Here is a 23764-nt window from a genome sequence, read left to right as displayed (position 1 = left end):
GTATCAGAGAACACCTCGGGAAACGACTGACACAGTTTGCGAATACTATTAGCCTGCTCCTCAGGTAGATGTCTAAGGTCTAACAACATCTCATCCTGGGTAGGCGAAATAGAAGAACATGACACAGAATTACACTTTAATAGTGGTATTTTACAATTGGAAGCAAATTTGAATGTGCACGACCTAGACTGGAGATCGAGCACAAGACCAGTGTGAGAAATAAAGTCCGCTCCCAATATAATGGGGCTAGACAATTGCTTGGCCACAAACAATTTAACTTTCCATGTAAACTTAAAAACACGAATTTTGACCAGTAAGGAACCTAGAATTTCTAATGGAGATGAATTAGCCGAAACGTATTGAACAGGAGAAGAGACATAGTCAGGAAGTTTACAAACCGTTTTCAATTTAGAATACCATTCAGCCGAAATAATCGAACAAACACTGCCTGAATCTAAGAGAGCTGTTATAGGCTCGTTATTTAACTCAATCTTAAGAAAAGGAACAGGTGCGGGGGTATCCGCCGCAATCCTAAGACACTCTTTGGGACCTTCAAAAGATGAATTTGAAAATTGCACGTTCCCTGAATTTACAACTTGTTTACCCGGGGCTGAGTCTCGGGAAGATGGATTAGTCGACTCAGCCGAAGCCACTAGTCACTTTTTATTATTGGCATAGGTGGAATTTGCACCAGAAGTTGAGCAGGAGGGGGTGCTATTCGAGTTTGGGCAATTCTTGGCGATATGTGAGAAAGCCCCACATTTAAAACAGCCTTGTGCTGAACCAGCTCCATTATTTGCCCTGCTAGACTTGATCAGTGGACACTTATTGCGCAGATGGTCGGGCGACCCACAAGCATAACATTTACGGGGTGTGACTGGTCGGCGAGGTGGAGGCCGAGTATTACTAAACGAAGGAGGGGGTTCTTTCGCGACACGCAAAGAATCGGCGTATCTAACTCCTTCCGCTGAGACGGCCAATGCTTCAAGTTCGGAAAAAGTTTGCGGGCACGCCGCGAAACACAAATATGACCTGTAGGGTGGTGAAATCCCTTCCACAATAGCTTGTACAATTTGATCCTCAGGGAAGTGAAGAGCAAACACCCTGGTATAAAACTTAATGTCTTGTATGAAATCAGCCAAGTTTTCATCCAAGCGCTGTACCCGATAATAGTACTTCTGAATAAGGGAGGACCTAGCCCTAGCAGGGATGAAGTTAGCTAGCAAATGGGCATGGAAATCCTCAATAGATGATTGCTCGGCAATGGCTCTTACGATTTTATCAGAAAGAATACCAATAGTATACGGATAGATAATTTGCAAAATTTGACATGGAGAAAGAGAAAAAACAAGGGCATGATCCTGAAATTCAACTAGAAATCTTAAAAAAGAAATTACATCACTGGTGGTATTAACGGAAAACTTAGAGATCCCTCTGAGCAACATTGCCAATGGATGAGGCAAGCTGCTAAACCCAGGTGACATAGTAGGTAAAGGTTTCAATGGCAAAGAAGTTAATTCAGAACGAATGTTACTCAACGATGCACGGCGTTCAGGCTCGTTGTCCAATGGGGCAGAGATAGTTTGAGCAGCAACGGTTATCCTATTAACTTCTCCCTTGGGAGGCGCTTCCTCACTACCTGCATTCACTATGGTGGGTTGGTCAGATTTGGGAGGGACTTCCCCAGTCAACAATAAAGTGACCTTACTAGATAATTCGGAAATATTTTCCAGGAGCGTACTAGCTTCCTTCCTCTGAACGTCATTCAGTTTTAGAGACAACAGATCGTTAACCCTATTCGAAAAATGATATAGCCTGCCTTGCACACGCTTAATTTGATTAGGAGACGGATCATTTTCATCAAAAAAACTAACTACAGAAGCTAGCCCAGTAATATTCTCGACGATCGTGGAAAGAGAGTCATCAATTTCTTTCTCTCCCAAATTGGGGATGGAAATGGGCAAATCTAGGGACTCTCTAAGCTTGTTAGTGTCTACTGCAACCGTGCCTCCAGATTGTACATTTCTAATAGTCAATTCATATATCAGCTCCTCCTTGCGCAAATAATTAAGATGGGGAACATCGCGAGGGCCTGGCATGATGACAAAACAATTTTGAAAAAGTCAAAAATTTCCAGCAACTGAGAAAATGGTTAGAGTTCGGATCAAAACAATGTGTAGCCGTCAAAAGGGGCTAAATTGAGACCCATTCAACCACGCTCTGCTACCACTTGTTACCGTGTTTTGGTGGTAGGTAGAGGTGAAAGAAGGTGCGGGCGTGAATGAGTCTCAAACTACGGAATCAAAGTTACTGTAAAATTTTACAAGGTTATATTTTCTTTTCAAAATTAAGTAATAACAAAGAACAGGTACTTAGTAGCCGAAACACAATTTGAAATGTACAATTACAGAGATTACAGAATTTGGGCTTCGAGCCCTGAGTTCACAATTCGTGAGCAACTAGCCCAACTTTCCGATATACAAATTTTAACCAAGGGGCAGAAGACCCCAATCAAACCCTGGAGCACTTGCTCCAAATTACACAGTAAAGCCTCCCCGAGGCATACAAAAATTGAATTCCAAAAGCGCAATCTGCTCTCAAAGTGTAAGCCAATCACAGGCCACACCAAACTTCACCTTCAAGCTTTCCTCTAAGGACATATACACAGGGGTAAAATACCCAACCTACTGAGGTCTATTAAATGAAAAAGAAGGTTAATTAAATGACCTCTAAAATAACAATTTGGGGAGGAGGCAAACTTGCACTCCTAGTACACCTTGATTAAGACCTACTTGGCACTAGGCCGTTAACACAAGGGCTAATCCCATACTAAAGAGGTGACTTAAGAAGAGAACACTTTGTTTTACATTAACGAAGAATAGGTTGAGAAAATAAGTTCACCTCAAGACAATGTGAGTGGGAGCTCGAGAGGGTTAGCACTCTCTATCCCAATATGTCGTTTTACAAGAGAATAGATGAAAAGAGAAGTTACATTTTAGGAAAAGGTTACATGGTTGAACGCTTAGAACCCGCCCCGAAAGTTAAACTGCTGAGCTAGCAAAGAAAGAAGTTATTAATCGGCCATTACCTTGTGTTGAACGGCTGGAGAAGAAAGAGGCGCTTCCCGCCCCCTGCTATGTACTTAACACACTGAAAGATGGAACAGAAGTGGCCCGGAGACCCAAAAATCAGCAGTTTATAACCTCTCGTGGAAGGTTCTAGGCGTTAGGGGAAAGAAAACACCCGCCCACAACGTTTTTATTGGATAGGACCCCGCAACAGATTCAAGTTGGGGGAAGATACCCCTGATTGGTCAGAAATTAATTAAAGAAATTCGGGATTGGTTACATACATAACAAGGGGAAGAAAGGGGTAAATATTGCCAACTTAAACAATGACAGAAAGAAATTTAACAAAGAACAAACTCTTGAAATTAAATTTTCTCCAACAAAATAGTTCTTTGACTCCGCACTAGGTTGCACTATTGTAGATCTTCAGTAGTGTCCTCTAGAAGAGAAAGTTCACACTTCTTACTTCAAGCGAAACAAAAACACATCAAAAATGACACAGTTCAAAAACTCAAATTTTTCCACATGGTGACATCTTTTGAGAAAGTAAAGAATTAACAGCGTAGATAAAGTTCAGCCCTCCTCCAGCAGAGGAGTTCCAACAGGCGCACATTTTAAATTAACGGAGTGGAGGTGTACCGCCCGGTACAATTATTATTATTATTATTATTATTATTATTATTATTATTATTATCATCCAGCCCTGTGGTGTGGAAGTTGCGTATCTGTCTCTTTATTCCAAAGACCTGGGTTTCTTTTTCCGGCCACTTGAAGGAATTCTGGACTGAGGAGTTGAACGGGGCTCACTTCATACGAGATTTTCTCAAGTTCTTGGTTACAGGAAGAAAGAGCTCAATGAGAATTCCAAGCCCTGTGTTCGCTTTCTGGCCAGTTCAGTGATTTTAATTCTGGACTGAGTAGCACTACTTGTCATCTTACCGTGAATGGGACCTCACGCAACGGGATTTGTCCGCTTACTGGACAACCCTTTGCTCAAGCTGCTTGACACGCCTGAGTGCATATCGTTTGCTCGTTTTCAAATGCAAATCGGTATAAAATACAGATATCTTTGTACTTGAAACAAAAATTTCTGACCTTTCTGATGAACTCGATCTCTGTTTTGGAAGACCACCCATTATCAAACGGACAGCCTTTTACATATACAACAACGTTTTTGCCAAAGAGTGTAAAGTAATTAAATTTCAGAAATATATTTATAATGGTGCATTCCATTATGCAACTAAATTTCATGAAAATCGGACAGCGCGTTTTCATGTAATTGTACTACAAAGTTATTGTTTACAAAAAACGGGCAAGAAAATAGGTACTTTTTGCATTCCGCCTAATGTAACCTTCACAAGAAACATAATAAAAATATGCGAGTACCTGAGAAGATGACGCTACTGACCTAGTGCATATAGACGAACACAGGTTGCCATGGTTACGATGGTGGGGGGAAATTGAAGACTAGGGCCCGGATGATTGACATGTCATTTTTTCGTTATGTTATTTCCATGGAAAATACCAGTTAAGCATGATTTTATCTACGGGGACTAAAATTATGCTATTTTCACGGGTCATATAAAGTCATATTTTGGTTCTTTTAACGTTGTTTTCATTTTCCGGTAATTTTGTATATTATGGTCATATTTTCCCGTGAATTTTCGTATTTTGTCCTGCTTTTATCTTTTTATTCCATTTTCGCATACCTACTTGCAATGGTCTTAAAGACGGATTTTTCATATCTCCTAATCGTTGTTTGTAATTTCCTACAATATTATATTACATATTTATGCAAATTGGAGGGGTAAAGTGTCTACAAAGAGACAGATGCCTATCGCCAGAATAGCTAGCCTCAATTGAACTCCAATGATTTGACGTATTTCAAATATGCTCCAATAACATCCTGCGATGCTGAGCGGCCGTTTTCTCATTACAAGTCAGTGTTGCGTGAAAATAGAAGGTCGTTCTTATTCGAAAACTTTAAAATGCATGCAATTTGCTATTGTATTTCTTTCTGATCGCCCATCAAAAATGTGTCATTTATATCATTCTGTGCAGAGTCGAGAGTAATGAAATACATTCAAAATATAATAATAAAATTAATATTATAACTTATTTATTATTATTGAATGTTGTAGAATTTAAAAGTATATTTTCAATATAATGTTAAGTTAAACCACGGCAAGATCTTGAAGATTTTGAATATATGACCAAAAAACTTTTAAGTCATATTTATTGTCATATTTTAATACTTTTCAGGTTATAATTGCTTTTTTATTTCTAACATTTTTGGGTCATAAACATCCGGGCCTTATTGATGACTGTAATTATAAACAAACCTCCAGGCCAGAAACATATCCATTTTAACATTATACTCTTTATCTAAGGACATATTACCTCGCTCCTCATTATGGTGCCGTCATTGCTGTTTGAGGTTTCTCTTTATCCGCATAACCTTTGGTGGTGCTCTTTGAGAATCCAACCAGCCGCCAGGCTGAAAACTTAAGACTCATTACCTGATTCATTCAAATGTATCGGTCTGACATCTGTATTGCTAGCAAAGAACTTGGAGAGGTCCATTTTTTTGGACTGTACTGTACTGCAGGGCCATTATCCCAAGGTTATAAAAGGCGTGTACGCACTTTGAGGAAGCAATCATGTTCTATTAACTAGCTCGCTCACCAACAGGACGCTGGCCACTTGAACCTTGCACCACGGTCACAGACACCAGACGTGTTCGGGGTTCGTATACCCCCCGCTTACACACACATTTCTAGGTGGTAACAGAACTCTTCACCAGTGCAGTACGCTGCATGTAAACACCGGTACGTTATGATGTGCTAACTCGTGTATATACAGCACTCGGATTATTTTCACCACAGCCTCCTACAACTGCCTACAGACAGAATCTAAAGTTAGACATCTGACAACACTTTTATGTTGGCCATGGCCTTGTAAACTCAAAGTCCAAGTCAAATAAATGAAGCGTCTGCAAGACCAATGCTGTACTATACCCCAGATATTGTACAGGAGAGAAGGAAAGAAGGACAGAGAAGAGCCACCATGGCTCAGACGGCAGCGCGTTGACCTCTCACCGCTGGATACCGTGGTTCAAATCCCGATCGTTCCATGTGAGATCTGTGCTGGACAAAGCGGAGGCGAGACAGGTTTTTCTCCGGGTACTCCGGTTTTCCCTGTCATCTTTCATTCCAGCAACACTCTCCATTCTCATTTCATAGCATCTATCAGTAATGAATAAATCACTTCGGGAGTGGCGATCCCATCGTACTAATAGCCTATATCTGCTTATTCATTCCATCTCTGACCCGGTCAGTGACTGGAAAACAGGTTGTAGGTTTTCATTTTCAGAAGGAAAGAGAATGCGTGGCATAATTGCATCTGTACTTTCATATTTATTTTCGTAATTATACTTTGTAATAATTTCAGATCAAGAACAATCACAGTGAATGAAATGGCGTATGGCTTTTACTACTGGGAGTGTCCGAGGACAAGTTCGGCTCGCCAGATGCAGGTGTTTTGATTTGACTCCCGTAGGCGACCTGCGCGTCGTGATGAGGATAAAATTATGATGAAGACGACACAAACACCCAGCCCCCGTGTCAGCGAAATTAACCAATTATGGTTAAAATTCCCGACCCCACCGGGAATCGAACCCGGGACTCCTGTGCCCAAAGGCCAGCACGCTAACCATTTAGCTATGGAGTCGGATAGTGAATAAAATATTTTGACGTGAATATGGCTGGGTGTCATCTAAAATTAGCGATACAAGTTGTGTGACGTGATGTTACATAGCAACCGTGCAGACTGTGATGTGGAGTACTGATGGATGGCCATGATTGAGACAAAGAAGGCTCTTTCGTCAAAGAGGCCTCATCTAATCGTACTCTAGAGAACTGGTTACTGTATTTCATCCGTAGTAGTTAAGGGAAGGAAGGAAGGAAGGAAGGAAGGAAGGAAGGAAGGAAGGAAGGAAGGAAGGAAGCGGCCGTGGCCTAAATAGTCCCAGCATTTGCATGGTGTGAAAATGGGAAACCATCTTCCGGGCTGCCGACGGTGGGGTTCGAACACGTTATCTTCCGAATACAGGCTCACAAGACCGTTGCTCTTCAGGTGGAGAGTATGCAAGTCCGCTGTGATGCAATTCGCCGCATGTCAAACAAGTTGAGGCATGAAATATAGGTTGATAACAGGGTGTTCGAAACATCTAGCCGGCATTGCTCCACCTAATATCCGGCGAGAAGCTTTGAAGGAACGAATTAATGTGAATTTTGAACGACGCCCACAGCATGAATACCAACCCATTCCACGACGTCTGAATTTAAGGAAAAGTTTCCAAGAGGGCAACAAAACGTGTGGCCTGTATGGCGGACACTCACCACTCGCACAGCCGTCGCTAGATCCAAGGCTACTTTTAAAAAATAGCATTTTTCAACAGCATCTGTTGGATGTGAGTGTGATGTGGTACCAGTGAACCAACCCAAATCAAACGCCATAGCGCAACAGTCCTGAAGGGCCTTGGCCTATCAAGCGACCGCTGCTCAGCCCGAAGGCCTGCAGAATACGAAGTTTCGTGTGGTCGGCACGGCTTTCTAGACGGGGGCCGCTATTGTAATCACGTAGGGTGAGTGGACTTCGAAAAAGCCCTCAGATCCAAGTAAAAATTCCCGACCTAGCCGGGAATCGAAACCGGGGCCTCCGGGTAAGAAGCAGGAACGCTACCAGTACACCACGGGGCCGGTCTGTACCAGTGTACACTTTCTTCAACCCAGTGCACATAGGCTGTTAACCCTGTGGCATCTAATATTGCTCGCTACTGGGCAGGATGTATTTGCCTTTCACTCTTCTATCGCCTAGCCCAGCCATTCCCAAACAGTACTCTGCGGACCCCTGGGGGGCCGCAACGATAATCCAAGGGATCCGGAACAATAATGCGAATTGTAAGTATTTGAAGAGTGAAATGTTATTGTACACACACAATTCATAGACCATTACACTAAATTTTGGAACTATGTCTTCACTGTTTTATAAATTACATACAGCATAAGTAACTGTTAACGTGGCCGATAGATAGTACAAGTTAGCAGCGGAAAAAAGAATAAGTACTCACTGCAGTGTGAGTGATTTAATTGTGAGACACTTGGAATTGCTAGTATCCACACTCGGACCATATTTTCCGCCTCTGGTTGAAAAAATCTCGTGGATCAAAAATCCTTTCTCGGAAACTGAACATAAACTGCCCTTCCTTGAGGAAGATCAACTAGCCGAAGTATCTTGTCAGAGAAAACGTGACAAATAAATTGAAGTATGATATGGGCGGAGAATCAGTTGGAGAGGCATGTCAAGCTCCACGAAGTTCCTTGAATGTATCACAACTCCACATCTTTGACTGACTTTTGAGTCCATGACATCCCCTGTACCCCACAATTTCCAAACAGGAAGTGCCTTTCAAGAAAACATACCTGTGTGAGTGTACCTTTTCTGCTCTCAGACAAATGAAAACAAGTACAGAAACAGAGCAAATTTAGAGGCTGATCTTCGGTTCGAGTGACTACACTTGGTCTTTGGAAAACTCCGTTCGTCCCATTGACCGCAACAAGTGATTTTTTTTCAAGCAGGTTTCCTGATCTACACTGTTGTAGTTATTAGCCAAGTGTCACATTGTTTTATGACTTTTATAGTTTCCGTATCGCTGTGGCTTTACGTTTGGGAGCAGTCGTATGCGAGACTAGCCGATGCTCAGCTATGTTGATCAACGTGGTTTCCATGGCCTTTCCTGTTTGAAAAGTAAAGGCAGATACATACGCCACTCCATTTATACGATGTCATCTTGCGGGCTCTGATTTCAGCAGAAGTTCCTTCCATACGAGAGCCGACTGGCTGCTGCCGTTCAGACGGTAAAAGGCCAGCCGGAATGACACTTGTGCCATAAAGAAAGGGTAAATCTTTCTTGTGGGATTTTATCCATGCTAACACTTTCGCCCAATCCAATCTTCCCCATTCGTCATTGAGTGCTGCAGGTGCAGTCGCGATTAAGGAAAATGCTAAAAGAAGAAAATAGAGCGATTTGTTGGACAAATTCTTCTTCGTGCCAGTAGCTATTGAATCGAGTGGTACTGGGGGTAATGAGGGCCTCAATTTTCTCAAAGGGGTTGGCCAACGTATTCCCCTGATTTCCGGCGATACCCGATCAACTGCGCATCAGCATAGCTCTAATGCGTGGTAATGTCACATCCATTCTCGGGACACTACCACCTGGTAAAGAACTGGATGAAGCTTTTATTTTTTAATGCGTGACTTTGTATTTTATGGATATTCAGGATATATTAGATTACTAGTTTAATACTTCTTTATGAAGTTATGTTATATTAAATTTTCAAAGAAAGTAAATACAGGGTCTTTATTTATGCTTGGCAGGGACTTTATCGCTCAAACTTGGCCGGCGATGACAGGCCGCTACCGGCCGCTGGCGCGCGCGTTTTCCGGCACTCTGCAGTTGCTGAGAGCTGAGCTCCGAGATAGTAGGGTGTTCAATGAAGCTACTGCGTACTGTATGTCGTATTGTATAGTGTTTTATTGTGATTGTGTCTAGTGCTGTAATGTATGTGAAATATTCGTTACGTGAACGTGTATATCTACACAATACTTACATTAAGTGCAGACAATCGTGCGCTAGGACCAGACAAAAGTTTTGAGCGAAATTTCCAGGGAGACTCATTCCTATCAATCGGACAATAAAACAACTGGCCAAGAGATTCAAACCTACAGGTTCAGTAAACGATAAAAATAGACGTAAAGGTCGCTATGTCCTTAATGAAGCGTGTTTGGTACGAGGATCTGTGGCCCCCTCGTAGCCCAGATTTAACGGCATGTGATTTTTATGTGTGGGGAATGTTAAAAAATGTAGTTTATGGGGAACAATCCTCACACACTAGATGAACTAGAGTTGCAATTGCATCCATCAGTGCTGAAGAACTTGGTAGAGTAACCGAAAACTTCATTAGGAGATGCCGATTATTTTGGCAGCGCATAGGGAACATTTTCAGCATAAACTGTAAAAATGGTGAGTAAAATGCATAATAATGATTTTGAGCACCGTATTCTGCCGTACATACGCACATCAAACATGGTATCATTACAAAATTCTGTTCTTATTTAATGAAAGCAGTATTATTTTATTTGTCTAAGGGGTCCTTAAACATGTACGCCATATTCTTAAGTGGCTTCAGAGACAAAACGTCCGGGAAACCCTGGTCTAGCCACCAATATTCATGCACATATTTCTATTTATTGTATTATATACAGTATATTATAGTTACTGTGAAGCCCTTCTTGTGGCCATCATCCTTAAGGTAAGGCACAGTGGTTAACCGCTTCGAGTCCCGTTCGTTGAAAAATTGTTCACCATCAGAATTTTGGCCGGCAGGTTAGGAGAGGTGGTGGTATACAGTTTCTAATTACTGGATTGCGTGCCATAAGCCTGTATTCAGTTCCAAACCTCTCCGTAGTGTTCATTAGGAGTGAGGGTATATGACGCTGTTGATGTTGATTCGTCTGTCGGATGGCGACGTTAAGCCTTAGTGATATTCGATATTCGTTACATAGGAGCAGTACCATTATGCGAGGAACACTTCGGGTCTGGGCGTTGCTTGTGATGCGTATCATCGTGTGCATTCCACAGGTCGATTACACTGTGTTCAGAATGGGTCTGCAGTACCTATAAGTAGTACCACTATAGGAGGAACACCATGGTTCTGCTTTACCAGTGATTATTATCGTGAGGCGTCGGTGACCTGGATTTTGGACCTCTTACGACAACAAGCTTCATCTCAGAAAATAAGGTGTTGTGAATTGGATCCACTGACTGTTTTGGATTCATGGTCATTTTTCCATTATCATCCGTTTTAGGTTCTAGTCAGTGGACACATTTTGAAGGTTTAATTGTCGTGTCATTTCGTTGCACCTCGTTCTATTAAGGGCCGATGACCTAGCTGTTAGTCCCCTTTAAACAATAACAATCATCATCATCAGCTACATCGCACAATATGTAGTGTAGATTTTTTTTTTTTTTTTTTTTTTTCGTCCTTCCAAAATTGTACTACCTCTTGGGATTCGCGGGCTGGGCCACTCTACCATTGATCAAGTGAAGAGGGACCTTACACAGTCAGGGTAAGGGCACACAGAAAGCGTTTCGAAGCAGCAAGCATTATAACAAGCGGTCCTGAGCAGTTGAGCGCGTTGAAACAAGCCAGTGGTTGAACTTGGACACGGCCAGACAGAAAGAAGAACCGGCTCTACTGCTCACCCTATTACTGCCCAATACAGCTTCATGTCAGATCAGTTTGTTTCTTGCTGCTCAGCTGTAAGCGTTTTGTCCCGAGCTCACCATGTCTTTCGGAACAGAGGAATTGATTCCATCAGTTTTTAAACAAGCGGTACTGTGGGATGTATCTCGCAAATATTTTAAAGGCAGAAACGTCATCTGGTTGAGGTTGTTCATTATTGTCCATTGTTCGGAATATCATTATGCAGTCTTCTTTTTTTTACCTTAATATGAAAATATGCTTCTGTCAGTTATTAAAAAATGCACTCATTTCTATAATGACGAAATGTTATTTTTTATGGATTTAGTTTCCTCTGTTAATGGTTTAAGGTTTAATTTCCTTACTTTATGCCAAGTTCCACACATAAATGATGTAATATCCGTATTTTCTTACGATATACCACCGGGCGAGTTGGCCGTGCGCGTAGAGGCGCGCGGCTGTGAGCTTGCATCCGGGAGATAGTAGGTTCGAATCCCACTATCGGCAGCCCTGAAGATGGTTTTCCGTGGTTTCCCATTTTCACACCAGGCAAATGCTGGGGCTGTACCTTAATTAAGGCCACGGCCGCTTCCTTCCAACTCCTAGGCCTTTCCCATCCCTTCGTCGCCATAAGACCTATCTGTGTCGGTGCGACGTAAAGCCACTAGCAAAAAAACGATATACGAAACTGTGCTTCTTTCAATTAATCAATAAAATACAATAGGACTGTTGTTGATAAAATACTTACTCCAAGGTAACAACAAGCCTCTACAATATCGTGATGTTTTTTTCTGTAACTTAGTTCCATTCTCTGCAATCTAGGTTTCAGTTTGTGTAATCATTTATCAAATGTCTACAGACATACAGTATTAAAAACGTTTATTACAGTTGCGTAATTCTTTATACAGGTTATTAAAACTCGGCGATGTTTTCCTCTAATAAATTAATTTCATGAGTCCACTCTTTGTCCGTCACATCAATCCCCACTAGAGAAACTTCGCTGTTGCAATACTGCTTTCTGTCTGGCCAACACAGTGTTGCCAACTCCTAAGTTCAAATTCCCCCAGATCACTTCTAAAATCCCTCTAAATGAGACAATAACCCCTCCCCCCCAGAGATAATAATAACAACAATAATACTAATAATAATAGCACTGCAATTATTCACAAACAAGAATAAATCGCTCCACAAAATTATTCACACTTCACAGATATCGCCCAATTTTGTTAACACATCACGCAAATAGCCTTACATCTGCATGATCTGCACAGTCACAGTGAAAACTGCATCGAGTTACGCTGTCACACTGCTACGTTCATGAACTGCGGGGATTTTTCTCTTACATGATGTTGACAACTAGTGTCGTTTACTCTACAAGCGGGCCAATTAACTATGTGCGAGACCCGAAGTGTGTGATTTCTCTTAACATGTACCGAAAAAGACCGGGCGAGTTGGCCGTGCGCGTAGTGGCGTGCGGCTCTGAGCTTGCATCCGGGAGATAGTAGGTTCGAATCCCACTATCGGCAGCCCTGAAGATGGTTTTCCGTGGTTTCCCATTTTCACACCAGGCAAATGCTGGGGCTGTACCTTAATTAAGGCCACGGCCGCTTCCTTCCAACTCCTAGTCCTTTCCTATCCCATCGTCGCCATAAGACCTATCTGTGTCGGTGCGACGTAAAACCCCTAGCAAAAAAAAAAATCTACCGAAAAAGAAACAAATGCTGCTTTGGTTACCGAGGAGAACGAGGGACGGAGAGAAAAGGCGAGAGATATACAATGCATGTCTCCAATGTTTTGATGTATGGGTAGATTGTAATTCTTATTAATAAAAAAAACGGTAGATTTTATACAGATACACCTATCCGCTGGTAGTAAAAGGAAGTAAAGAATAAGGCAACACCTGCGTTCATAAAAGGGATTAGAAGAGGGCATGTGAAGGGATCATACATTAAGAGCTGCTAGATGAGAAATTCATGACGTTGCATGATCTATTGCTGTGCCTGAGATAGGCAGGCTGGCCAACAGCAAAAAGAAAAAAGAACTCAAGATTAAACCAACACACTAACGGAACCAAGCACACTATTGCAATGGAATAAATAAATAATTATGCCAACCGCATAGCTTCTCTAAATTCCTCCAAAAAAAAAATATTTTCCCCCTGACTCTTCTATCCCCCCAACTTTTCCTCTGGTACAATTAAATCCCCCTAAATTTAGGGGTAAACCCTCCGACTTGGCCAACATACCAGGTACCGGGCGAGTTGGCCGTGCGCGTAGAGGCGCGCGGCTGTGAGCTTGCATCCGGGAGATAGTAGGTTCGAATCCCACTATCGGCAGCCCTGAAAATGGTTTTCCGTGGTTTCCCATTTTCACACCAGGCAAATGCTGGGGCTCTACCTTAATTAAGGCCACGGCCGCTTCCTTCCAACTCCTAGGCCTTTCCTATCCCATCGTCGCCATAAGACCTATCTGTGTCGGCGCGACGTAAAGCCCCTAGCAAAAAAAAAAAAAACATACCAGGGCAGCTCAACGATGCTTTCCTGCTTGCTCTCGCTTGTTACCGCTGCAAGCTTAAACCTGCTTTCTGTGTGGCTTTAGCCTTACATCGAAACTCGGAATTATTTCTGTCCTTCATTCCCTAACAACAACAGTCTGTTCTTTGAGACGAACAGGACTTGAAATGCTACTAGCATTAAGTTCATTGCTCAGCAGTTGTAAACATTTTATGCCAGTCTCGAGGGTACAGCAACACTTAAGCAAAGAGGAGGTCGATGGTCGTAAACTTCAACACGAACAATTGATGTAAATATAAGCCGCGAATAAAATCGCGAGCAGCAACAAGTCAGTAGAAAGCGGTTTACTGTGACAGTTATTGCTACCAGTTAAAGCTGCCTGGAGTTAGTATGGCATTCAAAAAAGTGCATTCTTCAAAAGTTTAAAATTACAAAGATTATGAGTGAGACGTTCTCTTTTTCTCCCATGGCCGAAAATTTAAAGTTCCATAGTTTTCATCCTGTCATTACCAGTTTTCCGCGCCTCGTTTACTTTCACCGGCATGCTCCATACCATTTTACAGCTGTCCCGTTTCAGTGGTTTTGAAATTATTGCAAATTCCATACCTTACTAAGCTGCTCACACCCGTTTCTAACGGGTTATGTTGGTGAAACGACGGTCGTTTGTGTCAATAAGATTCTTTAGCTGGCAGCACTGTGTGTTCGTGTTTGCCTGAATACACAACTGTTCGTATGCACACAACACTACGACACAGCACAGGATAATAATAATAATAATAATAATAATAATAATAATAATAATAATAATAATAATGGCGCCGCGGTGTAGGGTTAGCGTGCCTTTCTCTTACCCGGAGACCCCCGGCCAGGACAGGGATTTTTACCTGAATCTCAAGGCTGGTTCGAGGTCCACTCGGCCTACTTGATTACATTTGAGGAGCTATCTGACGGTGAGATGGCGGCCCCGGTCTAGAAAGCCAAGAATAACGGCCGAGAGGATTCGCCGAAGTTAGTGTCTTGGCGGATGCAGACTGTATGGTAGTGCGGATAATTTTTCTGATAATTTCTAAATAATGATTTTTTTTTTTTTTTGATTTTTCACTCCGGTGTACTCTTATTTTTGCTTGTGATTAGGCGACCCTTGACAGTGGTTTGGGAGAAAGTGATATATAAAGAGCCTTGAGACCTTAAAGTCTTAAATCTGACCTAGACTAAGCCTGACTTGCTCCTGCCCCCAGTTATTGGAAGGAAGGAACAAAGGTTAATACGTCGGTAGTTGTCGCAAGAGAAAATCCCTCATAACCGTGTGACTATAAGGGCTCTGGGGCCAGGTATAGGCCTATTGTGTTATGTTAACAGATCTATCCGTACCAGTGCCTTGCATGTAATATACTGTAGTTAAATATCTACAATATCCGAGGATGCGGATGAAGGAAGTGAGGGTGCGGCTAATATTTTGTATATCCGCGCAGGGCTCTAAAATTGGTTCTAACGTCAATTTAGGCATTTTTAGGCACGATAGGACCACCGGTTTTTACCCTGTAAATACACGAAATGGGTAAATACAACTTCATTTTGAGTTATCTCTTCAGAAATAAGATAGGTTTTTACCTAAATCCAAGGTCTAATAATAACCGCGTGTCATACTGAGCGTGTTTAAAATGAAAAGGGAACGCTGTGGCAGAGTTTAGCGTCGCACGCTTTAATACGATATTTCGATGTGTGCAATGCTGATGATGTATTGCCGGGGTCTTACTGAATCTCAGTAACTTCTTTGTAGTTGCTTGTTTGCTTCTCGGTTATCTTCTGTCTAGTGCGTATCATGTTTGTTGCTGTCTCTGTTTTCTGTACGTGCCATTCGTCGTTTCCCTTGATTCTTCAAATGCTTCTTACTCATATTGCCCATAACTCAGGCATGCCTGCTAACTGTCCCGATTTAGGCGGGAGACTCCCGATTTTCGACAGTTTTCCCCGCCTCCCGATTATTCTATTATTTCTCTCGATATTAGCTTATTTTTTTGGTGAACTTCAAACATGTGTTTTCAAATCCCGCCATTTCAGATTTCTACGCAAGTGGCCAGAAGTCCTCCGCTCATTGGCCGCTTTCAAATGAAATATCGACGTTCATTAACGAGAAATGCGCGCGAATGTTCGACGTTTATTGAAACCTATATATCGCGACGCGTATATCGATTGTCAATCTCTCGTTCTCGCGTGCTATATTCGTGTTCGTTGACATCAGTCTAGTCGATTCTAGAGACTAGTCGCCAGATTTGGAGTCTTTTTTAATAATTTAGTGACAGAATGTCAAAGACAGCGACTAGTGACTTTTCTAGATATTTTAGAAGCTATTTGGAAACAATTCTGGCGAATTTTAATTTATTACTTGATAAAAATAACATTGCGCGGGCGCGTGATGCGGTATGTAAGTATCTAAGTACGTGACTGATTCACACGTGTGGAGCATGAGTTCATACTACTCGTATTATCGGAAGACTTATCAGAGACCGATCATCTCACTGACAAACTTCCTGTGAGGGAATAGAGACGTGTAATTTTTAGCCTTGTAGCCTCGTATAGCAACAGTCTGGTTTTGAGACAATGTGTTATAATATACCATAGTACTCCTGTATTGCGCAAGTCTTGTAGAATAAGCAGGTTTTACCAATTGTATCTCCTAATTCCTCGTGATTTTTCCTGATTTTCATATCTAAATCTCCTATTTTTGGTTTTGTAAAGGTGGCAGGTATGCTCAGGATTCAAGTGATGTTGTGCTCACTTGGAAACGGATGTTTTATCCTGCAGGAACATTACATTTCCATACCGGACATTCTATTGTTTTTCCCAGTAAGATCCCCCATGTCGGCCCAACTAAAACCTTTTCCTTTCTCTGTCAGTCCTGGCTGGTATCATCTGTTCTCCACCATAGCAAGCCTGCTAAAACACTTCTGGCTGCACAGTTTGGGGGATGTCAAGATTGATTTCCGAGGCTTAGCCCTTTTTTTCTTCCTGTCTCTCTCTTCACGTGAGTGAGATTGCTCTAGAGACTGTTTCATATCAACTTTTTATCGAGCGTGTTTGGAGCAGTCTTAAAGTCAGTGTGTACACAGGCTTGCGAAACATGTGCTGCTTTTATTCTGCTGTTCTTCAGCGTCTCGTTTGTGACGGAATGATCGTAAAATTGGAAAATCTTACTGTAGGTACAGAAATTTTAGCGTAGTCTTTATGCAGTGGACACATTGATTACTTTGTCATTAAATACTTTTAATGAGAGAAAGTCTTCAGTCATACTTAACTTCCGTACGCCCATATCAGATGTTTATTTTGGGATCTTAAAACAATTTAAAGGTAGAAATGTAAAAATTATTTAAATAAAATTAGAATTATATTTGCAATCTTCAAATGTTTGCCTCATACTTTCTCTTTTATCGTGGATTATATACATGAAATGGCGTGTGGCTTTTAGTCCACTCCCGAGGTGCAGATCTTTTGATTTGACGCCCATAAGCGACCTGCTCGTCGTGATGGGGATGAATGATGATTAAGACGACACATATATCCAGCCCTCGTGCCAGCGAAATTAACCAATGATGGTTAAAATTCCCGATCCTTCCGGGAATCGAACCCGAGACCCCTGTGACCAAAGGTGAGCGCGCTAACCATTTAGCCATGGAGCCAGACTTAGATTATGTGTTCAGGGTGTATTAAAGTTCAAGGGCAAAACTTAAGGAATGGATTCCTGGTAAAAAGAGAAGGAAAATAGAGTAGGATAACAAGGGTCCGGTGCCAGCTATCTGTGCTGTGTGACGTGGCCAAAAATTGTAATATATGTAGTGAAACCCGTTTGCAACGGAACCTGTACATAGCGGAAACCTGGTATTAGCGGAAATATTTCATGGGCCCATGAGATTTTAACTAAAATATGTACAAAAGGACATGTACTTAGCGGTACCTGTCCAACGCGAAAACTGAAACATTTTCTCAGTATTCGGCTGAAATATACAATTTTATGTGTGGAATTTTTCATTCATGATGAGAGCTGATCTGTTTTCAACTTTTTGCATTTATAATAATATTACTGGTTATACGTCCCGCTAAGCATGTACCTTTTCGGTTTTCGGACATGCTGATGTGCCGGAATTTTGTCCCGTTCGAGTTATTTTACGTGCCAGTAAGTTTAACGACAAGAGGCTGGCGTATTTGAGCACTTTTAAATACCACCGGACTGAGCCAGGATCAAACCTGCCAAATTGGACGTGGAGAGGTCTTATGGCGACGATGGGATAGAAAAGGGCTAGGGGTGGGAAGGAAGCAGCTGTGGTCTTAATTAAGGTACACCCCCGGCATTTGTCTGGTGTGGAAATGGGAAACCACGGAAAACCATCTTCAGGCTTGCCGACAGTGGGATTCGAACCCACTATCTCCCGAAGGCAAGCTCACAGCCAGCTCGTTCGGTCTAGGCTTTGGGTATGATTAATTCCTCTGGCTGGGGGACTGGGTGTTTGTGACAGTTTTATCGCAGTTGTCTTCACCTGCATACGATACGCCACACCACGTGATTAGTAAACACGTCCCTTCACATAGCGCCTATATCAGGAAGGGTGGCCGGCTGAAAAACTGAGTCAGATCCATATCAAGTGCCGACCCCAATAAATTGGGAAGAACTCCTCCTCCTCCTCCTCCTCCTCCTCCTCCTCCTCCTCCTCCTCCTCCCTTAGGAATACTGCCCGTTTTAAGAATCACAGGGTTGATTTAGTGATATTTAATACGACCAGAAAGGTAATTTATATTAACCAGCTGAGCGACACCTGGCTTGTCATTAGTTCCAATGTGTGTGGAACTCAGTGAGTCTCTGTTGCCTGCGAGTGGTGTCATTGTGTGTGACATACCACGGACCTGCATTACCTGTGGTTAGTACGACTATAGGAGGTACACCAGGTTCTGCTTTCCCAGTGATTAGTTACTGTTATGAAGGGCTGGTGACGTGGAATTTGGACCCCATGACGAGCATCATCTCAGAAAAGAAGGCATTGTGACTAGGATCCACTGATTGTTTTGGATTCATGGTCATTTTTTCGTCATCATTTGTTTTATATTTTAGTGAGTGGATACATTCTGAAGTTTCAATTAGCGTTTAATACGTTCCACCTCGTACCATTAGGGGCCGATGACCTAGCTGGTTGGCCCCTTTAAACAACATACATCATCATCAGTACTGCAGTCATTTGCGATCACCTCTAACGCCGTTTAGAAAACTCGTCACACTGCTAGTTTTTGAACCTTGAAGTAGTATCCATGTCCTTTGTATGAAATGGTGTGAGATTAGGGAAGAAGGTCGTGGCCGCTCTTCGTAATATTTGATTTTTCTGTTTTTCTCCAGTCGGTGCGATACAGCTGTTCCCTCCAAGGAATCGGATGTCGGTATTTGTCGAAAGATGAAGAAATTTTACTACCCCATTCCTCAGTCAAGGTAATACACTACATTACTTAAAATTCTTTAATATATTTTGATATATTGTGTAAGATATGTAACATCTCTTCTAGCTTGAGGGTTATGAATACTCTTTCTTGTAAAATATTCTGATTGGCGGTGACTTCAGTGATGCAGACGGTTAACCGTTGTCCCTTACTTCTAAGGACTGTGACTTCATTCCCACCGAGCTCGATAGCTGCAGTCGCTTAAGTGCGGCCAGTATCCAGTATTCGGGTGATAGTAAGTTCGAACCCCACTGTCGGCAGCCCTGAAGATGGTTTTCCGTGCTTTCACACCAGGTAAATGCTGGGGCTGTACCTTAATTAAGGACATGGCCGCTTCCTTCCCACTCCTAGCCATTTCCTGTCCCATCCTCGCCATAAGACCTATCTGTGTCGCAGCTTGTAAAAATAAAAATAAAAATACTTCAGTCCCTACTGATTTTGATTGGCATTTGAGGTAGGTTTGCCAGAATTCAGAGGGGAGAAATAGGAACACATATCGGCCCGTAGCTTTCCGTATCACTTTAAATCACTGGATCAAAAATCGCATTACTGCTGTTTCGCAACTTTTTTTTCTTTTTTCCATCTTGGGACATACAATATTCGTATTCCACTTGCTTACACAATGATCAGGCTTTAATTTTTTATACATATATGTGAGTGATCGCGCGAAAAGGGACCTGAAGGGAAAAGAAGTTCCCGTTTCACTCGCATATGAGCAAATTTTTAGACAGTCGAGAACGTAGAAATGATTATTTTTCGTGCTCTTGCTTAAAATATTAAATGTTCAAAATACTTTCAATTTCTGCATTTATTACAAACAAGACAACATTTTCATCAGCCTAGTGGCAGAAATAGTACCCGGGCGGTCAATACTACTTAAAAATTACTCATACAATTTCAATATATTTCCCGCAGAGTAAGTGGAAAATTGAACTATTTTAGTATTATCATCACGAATAAGACATAACAAGAGTATTTTGAACATCTAGTGTTCTACTGCTCTTTCACGGTCATGTAACACCGGGGCTTGCCACTAGTTTGCTGCGGATTTATTTATTTATTTATTTATTTATTTATTTATTTATTTATTTATTTATTTATTTATTTATTTATTTATTTATTACCATAAGAGGCTTTTGCCCAATTACAACATTTTAAATATACAAATAAGAATTTCGTACTAAACGCTAATTCAACACAGATAAAAATACAAGTTGAAGAATACAATGAACTACACAATTTACATGTGAGGATTCAAAACAAGGGAAAGTTGGTAATACAATAAAAAATATACAGTTACTACAATAAATTATTTTTGCAGTGGTGCATAATACAAAGTAACACATTTAGTTATAAAGTTAAATTATGCGAACAGTCTTAGAAGAGGGAGAGTACCAAATAAACATGACAAAGTATACAAAAGAATATTCTGAGAAAAGAAACAGAATGTTTAACTTATACAGTAGGTGATTTAAAATCTGTGGATTAAAATAGAAGAGAAATTTTAACAGTAGAATGCCGGGCTGAGTGGCTCAGACGGTTGAGGCGCTGGCCTTCTGACCCCAACTTGGCAGGTTCGATCCTGGCTCAGTCCGATGGTATTTGAAGGTGCTCAAATACGTCAGCCTCGTGTCGGTAGATTTGCTGGCACGTAAAAGAACTCCTGCGTGACTAAATTCCGGCACCTCGGCGTCTCCGAAAATCGTAAAAGAGTAGTTAGTGGGACGTAAAGCAAATAACATTAACAGTAGAATGTAGAGAGATAAGAAGGAAAAAACAATAGAAGAATGAATTCTGACATGTACACAAAACGTTAATGACCGTCAACAGTATATAGTTTATAGAGATTATAGAAGTACATGTCAATTCAAAGTTGATTTGATTCATAGAAAAGATATCCACATTATATGTATTTAATTTATTATAAAGTTTCAGAATTCTATTAAGAGTAGAATTTGAATGGGATTATTAATAATAATAATAATAATAATAATAATAATAATAATAATAATAATATTATACAATTTGCTTTATGTCGCACCGATACAGATATCTCATGGCGACGATGGGATAGGAAAGAAGGAAGCGGCCGTGGTTTTAATTAAGGTACAGCCCCAGCCCATGCCTAGTGTGAAAATGGGAAACAATTTCCAGTGCTGCCGACAGTGGGGTTCGAACCCACTATCTCCCGGATGCAAGCTTACAGCTACGGGCCACTAACCGCACGGCCAGCTCGCGCGGTATCATCATCATTATTATTATTATTATTATTATTATTATTATTATTATTATTATTATTATTATTATTATTATTATTATTACATGTTGCTTCCTGAAGAGAATGTTCCTGGACAATGTAGTGAGGTAGATGCACATCGCGAAGGCCACGGCCACTCTGTATTGCACAGTAGCAGTATTGAAGGGCAGGACATGCAAGGTTTGCACTGCTGTACACGCACAGGCCAACAGATGCATGCTGCACGTAATTAAAATGTACAGCTTTCAACGTAATTATTATCATCAGAAGAGTTCTAGCAGGTACTAGTGGCGACGGTAATGTATGGAGAAGAGCAGTAGAAGGAAAGTCTGTGATGAACTCGTTTCACGTTACTAGACATTTATCGTGAAATTAAGCACTGTGCTGACCTCTGAAGTTGTATTAGTGTTAAAGATCACATAATAGTTAGCCTACCGTTTCTATCAACGGGGGAAAAGCTATTCAACTCTGGGATACAGTATACTAATTCCTCAGTGTACATTTCCTGGCATTATTCAACACACATATATGAGGGTATTTACGTATAGTTACCAGACGTACGGAAAATCCCGGACACGTCGTACGATTGGCTGTTGTCGAATTGGTCCAATGGTTAGCACAGGGGGTGTGTACGAACTGGTCCGACGCTAAAATATCAAAACCAAGCATCGAAAACGCCTTATCGTTCTCATATATTATACCAACTGTCCCAATAAAATGACACAGGGCAATCTAGTAAATATATGCCTTCTGCATTCCTTGCGGTATTGTCAAATCTATATATATATATAAAGTAGCTTGTCCTGACTGACTGACTGATTCATCATCGCCGAGCCAAAACTACTGGACATAAAGAAATGAAATTTTGGAGATATATTCATATTAAGATGTAGGTGCTCGCTAAGAGAGGATTTTTGGATATTCCGTCGCTAAGTGGGTGAAAAGGGGGGTGAAATTTTAAAATTAGTGTGTCTATATCTCAAAACTTTAAAAGTTTACAGATGTGAAAATTTGTATTTAGAATCTCCTTTAAAAATAAGGAAACACGTATTTATTTGTTTTCAGAAAATCCCAATAGGAGGGATGAAAAGGGGTGAAAATGAGGAAAATGGGTTGAATGCCCTTAATCAGTATACCAGTACTTATATCTCAGAAACTGAAGATATTACAGACCTGAAAATTGGTACTTTTGATCTCTTTTAAAAATAAAGAAACACGTATTTTTTTGTTTTTGGAAAATCCAATTAATGGGGGGGTGAAAAGGGGGTGATTTTTTAAAATGAGTGTATCTATATCTCAAAACTGTTACAGTTTATAGATGTAAAAATTGGTATTTAGAATCTCCTTTAAAAATAAAGAAACACGTATTTTTTTGTTTTCGGAAAATCGTAATAGGAGGGGTGAAAAGGGGTGAAAAAGGGGTTGAATGCCTTTGATGAGGCTACATATATTTCAGAAACTGAAGATATTACAGACCTGAAAATTGGTGTTTGGGATCTCCTTTAAAAATAAAGAAACACGTATTTTTTTGTTTTTGGAAAATCCAATTAATGGGGGGGTGAAAAGGGGGTGATTTTTTTAAAATGAGTGTATCTATATCTCAAAACTGTTACAGTTTATAGATGTAAAAATTGGTATTTAGAATCTCCTTTAAAAATAAAGAAACACGCATTCTTTTGTTTTCGGAAAATCCCAATAGGAAGGGTGTAAAAGGGTGAATAATGGGTTGAATGCCTTTAATGAGGCTACTTATATTTCAGAACCTGAAGATATTACAGACCTGAAAATTGGTATTTGGGATCTACTTTAAATGTAAAGAAACATGTATTTTTTCGTTTTTGGAAAATCCAAATATTGAGGGGTGAAAAGGGGGGTGAATTTTTTAAAATGAATGTGTCTACATCGAAAAACATTAAAATTTACAGATGTAAAAATTGGTAGTTAGAATCTCCTCTAAAAATAAAGGAACACGTATTTTTTGTTTCCTGTAAATCCCAATAGGAGGGGATTAAAAGGGTAAAAAATGGGTTGAATGCCTTTAATGAGGATACATATATCTCAGAAACGGAAGATATTACAGAACTGAAAATTTGTATATGGGATCTCCTTTAAAAATAAAGAAACA

The sequence above is a fragment of the Anabrus simplex genome, chromosome 6 (genome assembly GCF_040414725.1).
Source record: "Anabrus simplex isolate iqAnaSimp1 chromosome 6, ASM4041472v1, whole genome shotgun sequence".
Taxonomy (NCBI): Eukaryota; Metazoa; Arthropoda; class Insecta; order Orthoptera; family Tettigoniidae; genus Anabrus; species Anabrus simplex.
Note: the sequence above shows the minus strand (reverse complement) of the source record.